The 7,004-nt window shown below is 41.1% G+C and overlaps 1 protein-coding gene across 1 annotated transcript in view; it reads right to left on the reverse strand.

Moving 5' to 3' along the window:
- CCDC73 (coiled-coil domain containing 73) overlaps nt 1-3,861 on the reverse strand; it is a 71,278-nt gene extending 67,417 nt beyond the window's left edge. The window contains exon 1 of the mRNA XM_070762284.1: nt 3,779-3,861. The gene's annotated coding sequence lies outside the window, so the exon portion shown is untranslated. The remainder of the gene's footprint in view (nt 1-3,778) is intronic.
- Nucleotides 3,862-7,004: the final 3,143 nt, after the last annotated feature.

Below are 7,004 nucleotides of genomic sequence, written 5' to 3' on the forward strand. Positions count from 1 at the left end.
CCACCCCAGAGCACCCAATTTGCAATGAAACATATTGAAAGAAAATGCAGGGCGTCCTGCATAAACCACACCAGCAGTGTGGTAGTAAAAATTTTGGTAGCCCTTCACTGCAATGGGCCAACTGTAAGTTCACTTGTGTGCTCACACTCAGCCTCATTTTTGATTGATCTGGAGCTCTGTTATCGGCTGCCCAGGCCTTCATGAGAGCTTTCCTGGCTGCAGAAGAATTGGGCAAGGCCTGCTTGCAATTATCTGAAGGTAAGCAGTAGGGCAGTTCCACTTCCTTTTGTTTTTGAACTTTCAATTGGCCTGTTGGGCAATTTTTTCCATCTCCAGGCTTCTGGAAGCTTTCCCAAGCCCTGGGGAGAGCAAAAAACAACCCAACAGGCCTACTGGAAGTCAGGAGGCTTCAGTAATGCCTGTGGACATGCGTGGGGGGGCTAGTGGGGGTTGTGCGCATGTGCAGGGCATTGCATTATGGGTGTTGTTGTGGTTCAGCCTGGGACCCCTCCGGGAATGGCTGATTTGCTGTCGGTGTCCGGCTCAGAGGCTGAGGACCAGGAGGGGCAGACTGATGAAGAAGCTGAATCCCAGGCTGAAGATGAAGGACAGCCAGAGTTCCACCAGGGGGAGCTCTCCCCAGCAAGCAGCCTGGATTCCCTGGGGGAAGATGCTAGTGACTTCATAGATATGCGACAGAGGAGAGCTAACGAGAGAAGAACGCAATTGGCCAGATATTTCCAGCATTAGGGGTCGCAGCTGGGTTTGGGTGTGGTGCTTGGGAAAGGATAAAAGGCGGCCCCACCCTTCCTGGCTTGTGGAGTTTTATCTTGGAGATTCGTGAGATCTGTTTGTGAACTTTGGTGGCTACAATCCTGGTTTGTGCCTTGGACTCTTGAAACCTTGGGGGGGTGTGCCAGCAAGAAGCTTTTGGAATTGACTGGACATCAGGACCCTGTTGTAAAGTATTGTAACCTGTCTGCTGTGAAGACAGGTTTTCCTTTGTGCTTATTTTTTCCTGCTATAAATTACTTTTGGATTTTACCAGAGTGTCTGGCTATTTTTCAGTGGGTGTGGAGGTCTGGGAAAACCCAGACAGAACAGGTGTGGGCATGAGCATGCATGCTATCATGCATGTGTGCACACCCTTTTGGCATCCAAGCCAAAAACGGTTTGCCATCACTGTCCTAAAGCGTTACTGTGAGGAATATGCTGTGCATTTGGCAGACAAAAAGTGCTCGTATTTCATCTGTGTTGGACTTCAGCCTTATAGGAAAGTCAATGGAGATGGTTTCAAGGTGATTTGCAAAGGGTTTGAGCCCTTGGAACCTGAAGAAGTGATAGAGGCCCCCTCAGCTGCTAGTTCAGCCACTTGTATGTTAGATTGTGCCTTTTGCTAGCTAATTAAGTTTATGTGGGAGAAGACATACATGTGGATCTGGGTAGTGTTCTGACTTAGGCTTAACAGAATCACAAAACAGACTTCTTGTCCTGAAAAAGCCACTTTTTATTTGGCTAATGTGAATTCCTCCCATTCATGTCCAGCAAAGTCCCGACAATAAGCCTTTCAATAAGCCAATCATCGGATAGCCAGTCGCAAAGGCAGCACAAGGCTCCGCCCACTCACCTGGATGGCACCATTTGGTTCTTTTACCCTCTGCGCATGCACAGAATGCCTTGTGCATGGGCAGAGGGTAAAAGAACCCAAATGGCAGAGTCTGGGTGGGAGGGTAGAACCTCACACTGCTTTCATGACTGGCTCTCTGATGATCGATAGCCATAAGCAAACCGGGAGCATTTCACCCCTGGCAAGGAATATATGTGAGGCACGAACTCAGATAACCAAACATTCACAATTATAAATGAACTAATTGTCTTCTGCAATTCATCTTTGCTCCCATTTACTCCCTATGGGAGGGTCATTCAGCATCCATTTGTGCCTTTACTTCTGAGTCAACCCATTCCTTAATTGTTCCCTTCTCCTGAGAACTCTGCGCATGTGCGCATCAGGGACTGGCTCCAACTGTTCTTCTGTGGCACTTATCTCCCACTTCCAAGGTAGCTGATAACTTTCAAATAGCCCTGGCTCCATCTCTGCCTCTGACACAAAGCACTCATCAGAACCTTCCCCAGATTCCAGAACTAGCCCATATTTCTCCCCAAACTCCTCACTGTCCAAGCCTACTGCCAACTCTACTATCTGCAGGCAGGTCACGAGAGGTAGTAGCTACCTCCACTTTGAAAGGGAGAGTCCTTTGAATAATGATATTGATTGATTGATTGATTGATTGATTGATTTATACTTCTATGCTGCCCAGTCCCAAAGGGACTGTTGCTCAGACACTATACTTTTCTGCCCACACCGGAAAAAAAATTAGAGGGAACATTGGCTGTAGGTATTTGGACCTTCTGAACATAAGATTTTTCCATCTTTAGATCTGGTGTGCAATTTGAGGTTCTCCTAGACTTGCTCAAAAAACAGGTGGCAGCCTTGGTTAGGAGACCCTTTGCACACATTTTGGTGGCGCACCAGTTGTACCCATTCTGGGACTGGGTAATTCATGCCCTTGTAACTTCTTGTTTCATCTACTGTAACACCAGTAATGGGTTCTAAAATCCATTGCTACAGGTTTGCACATGCGCAGAAGCATCCTGGGTGGGTGGGCAGAACCTGCTGCCGCCGCTACCAGTTCACAGAATCAGGCCAAACCAGGAGCAACCCCCTGCTGTGTAACACAGTCTTCATGGTACTGCCCCTGAAGAGCACTTAGAAACTTCAAATCGAGCAGAATAAATTGTGCCAGATATACAGCACCATTTTGGAAACAAAATAACACAACAACTTTTTCCTCCTCTGCTGCAATTTTCCCAAGCTTGCTGATATTCTCACTCCAAGTGAATGCATTTGGTGACATAAATAAAATATTCACTTACCAACTCCAAAAACCAGAATAATTAAGATGATGATTTATCATGATAAATTATTGGTGAAATTCTTCCATAAGAAGTTTCATGCATCCTATGCATAATTACTTTTTAACGCAAACACATGAGGTGCCTTTGAAACTGTGTTTTCTTTGATCCATGGAGTACCAAATCTTTTCTTATCTGATAAGAAATCAAAGTACCATTCTGAGTTATTCCCAGATATATCAAAAATGGCAGATAGGTTAGAACAAGAAAGGAAAATGGCTGCTTTATTTCTTCATTAAAATGTGGGAGTGAAACTAATTTTCCATTGTGGTTTTCAAATTAATGAAAATAATTCTTCATTAATATAGGAATGTCTTGTCAAAATAATTTTCTAAATTAATTTTCAGTTTTAAGGTTATGACTCTACATATTTATCTAGAATAAGCCCTATACAAATATTAATTAGGAAAGGCACTGGAATGCAGATAAATCTTTAGGATTTTCTTAAAGGCCTATAGTTAGATGGGTGGTAGTTTGGCTTCTCTTTCATGCAGGTTTTCTTACACTTTCCAAAGGCAAATAAATTAGAACCTTTCCTACAAAATTTAAACAGTTTAAACAGAAGAACATTGACATCCATCTATTTAAGACACCAAGGTCCAAATCAATTCTCAATTTTTCAGTTTGGTTTGGAAATATGCAATCTGTAAATAATATAGCTACAAAAGTAGGTGTCAGACAATCCAACTATTTAACTCTTTCACCTGACTCTTAGGTTATCCACATTGCTTGATTTCCTCATTATCAAAACAAGTCAGCAACTATTTTTAGAGGGAAGAAACAGGTGGAATCATTCTGTACTCACCTCCCTATTTCAAATGCACATCTGGGCATGGTTTCCTGCTGCAGGTTTTTCCCCTCCTCCTTATTCTGCTTTGAGCAATCTTGTCTGCTTTGGCTGGTGCACTTTTCTTCATTACTGGTTAACCCCGAGCAGGAATTCCCCTCACCTGAGTCAACGGTTGCAACGATCTCTTTTAGAGCTACCTCACTCACATCAAAGACATTCCAGAGTCCACCAATAGCTACTCTGACAACTCAAAATAAGTGAAGTATATAAGCCAACAAATCCATGCAAGGCTTTCTGAGTGACCCATAAACCCAGTACCCAAAGAAGCAAAACAGGAATAGTATATTAAATAGAATATAAAAACTCTGAACCCATTACACAGAGCAAGCAGGCTGAAGATTAGCAGAGAATCTAGAAATACCAATGGCCCAAAGATGCAGCTTGTATGAAATTCTAATATCCTAGGAGGGGAATTTGCACACTTTCATGCTCTGTGCCATTGCAGCCCTTCCTACATTGAAAGGCCTTTTACCAATATGCAAAAAAATAGTGTGATGGGGTAAAGAGATACTACCTAGGGCAGTGTTTCCCAACCTTGGCAACTTGAAGATATTTGGACTTCAACTCCCAGAATTCCCCAGCCAGCATTCACTGGCTGGGGAATTCTGGGAGTGGAAGTCCAGATATCTTCCAGTTGCCAAGGTTGGGAAACACTGCCTTATGGTATAAAACTGAGGTGTGCAAAATTTTAGACCTAAGTTTTATACCATAAGGAACATATGTGCAAAGTTTCGTTGAAATTAAGGTGGTCGAGTGGGAAAGATTGTGAAAATTGGTCCACTTAACAAAGAATGACCCATTTGTAAGATAGGCAGTTATATCCTAGGGCTGAGAAAGAGTAATTTACCCAAACCTATAACTGAGTTTGTGGCTCATACAGAACTAGAACTTATGGTTTCTCAGTTTCCAGCCTGGTACATTATCCACTACACCAAACTGACACACCTTATAATCTACTGAATATCATCAAACTATAGCAACAAGATGGAACTATATTGAGACACCTGCTTTTGTATATTCTATGATTTTTAAAAAAATCTGCCATTCAATGATATCCAATTCTCTGAGGGTGCCTGGACTAATCCATTTTATTGACAAGGTTTTTTAAATGGTTTGTCATTGCCTCCTTCCCAGGGCTAAGAGAAAGTGACTAGTCCAAAGTCACCCAGCTGGCTTGATATTCAAGACAGAACTAGAATTCATAGTCTCCCAATTTCTAGCTTGATGCCTTGACCATCGCAACAAAATGGCTCTCATTAAATATATTTAGAGTAATTTAAATTGATTTATAAGCATAATTTTTAAAAATGAAAGATATCAGAAAGTATCTTGTGAATCAATAATGGATACTTAAGGAATTACAGTACTTGGCTGTAAACTGAATCCAATTCAAGCAATCACAACTGCTTTAAAATTTCACTAGAGGGCATTACAATTCCAATCAGGTTCTCAGTAAACATAAATGTAAAAAAAACCTATATACAGTACAGAGAAGGAGGCTGGTAAGATGGACCTATTGATCACAATGCCTTTGTTTGTTCGCCATTTGGAGTAAGTCAAAACAGAGCAACCCTGAATCTTCTATATAAGCAAAGCCATGGAAAAACCACCTAAGGTAAATGTCCCACAGTAACAATATTCTAGCCCAGTTCAATCTAAATTTGAAGGCAGTGCAAAAAAGTGTCACTTAACCCAAAATATAACCCTAAAAATGTTTCAGAATTGTGGGGAGGGAGGGAAGGAATTGGTTCATATTGTAAAGCAAGCATAATACATTTGATTCAGCTAGTCTACAGGCATTGTGTAATTCAACAAAGTTGCACAAAAGATCATTGGTGCAAATGTCATTATCATTTGTGTGTACACTCACCCTTACATCAGAACTAAATTAAAACAACATTGTGGATTAAATTTTCAGTGGGTCAAAGGGCAAAATGCAGATCTCACATGCTCATATTATCAGAGCTAATGTAAATAATTCAGTATTCATGGCATCGGACCAGAATACTTAGGGGACCGCCTTCTGCCGCATACATCCCAGCGACCGATAAGGTCCCAGCAACCAAACAATGTCATCTGGCGGGACCTAGAGGAAGAGCCTTCTCTGTGGCGGCTCTGTCCCTCTGGAATCAGTTCCCTCTGGAGATTCGTACTGCCCGCACCCTCCTAGCCTTCCGCAAGACACTTAAGACCCATCTATGTCACCAGACATGGGGCAGCTAGACCATGACCCCCTTCTCTGACCATTAAATGTTATGTATGGACGTGATTGAGTAGATTGACTGTTTTTTATGTAATAGGATTTTAGTTACTGTTTTTTAACTATTAGATTTGCATACATATTGTTTGTATTGCATGTTGTGCACCACTCCAGGTCCTCAGAGAGGGGTGGCATACAAGTCTAATAAATAATAATAATAATAATAATAATAATAATAATAATAATAATAATAGTATGTGGCCACTGCATTTCCAGTCTTTGGACAAATATAAATTGTACAGGAAATACATTTATTGTTGGTGTCTTCAACGGGACTAAGAAACAATTCCAGAAGCTTTGGTGTCATCAAGAAAATACAACAGCTTATTTTATATTTTTCATAAAACACATTCCTAGGAGCAAAGCCTACTCCAATAAGGCTGAAGGATTCAAGCAGTTTCTACTTTATGCTGACCAGATTTTATTGTTCCTCAAACAGCAATGACATGCTCAAATTCATCCTAAATTTAAAAGTTAAACTACCATAGAGACACTACTAGTCAACTTTATTTATTTATTTTATTTGTCATACAAATATAATACTGTATTGTAGTATGTTTAACATCATATAAGTATAAAGCAGAGATAGAAAAGATAAAAAGACATTAGGATAGGAACGGTAGGCACAAAGGTGCACTTATGCACGCCCCTGAACATATTAACATAAAGTGAGTCAGAAATTATACATGATCTAAGTATTGCCCACAAGATCATATGCTGCAATGTCTTGCCTATCAAAGACTACTTCAGCTTCAACCACAACAACACAAGAGCACACAACAGATTCAAGCTTAATATTAACCGCTCCAAACTTGACTGTAAAAAATATTAGTAATCGGGTTGTTGAAGCGTGGAACTCCTTACCGGACTCTGTAGTATCATCCCCTAACCCCCAACATTTTACCCTTAGACTATCCACGG

The sequence above is a fragment of the Erythrolamprus reginae genome, chromosome 1 (genome assembly GCF_031021105.1).
Source record: "Erythrolamprus reginae isolate rEryReg1 chromosome 1, rEryReg1.hap1, whole genome shotgun sequence".
In the NCBI taxonomy this organism is placed as follows: Eukaryota; Metazoa; Chordata; class Lepidosauria; order Squamata; family Dipsadidae; genus Erythrolamprus; species Erythrolamprus reginae.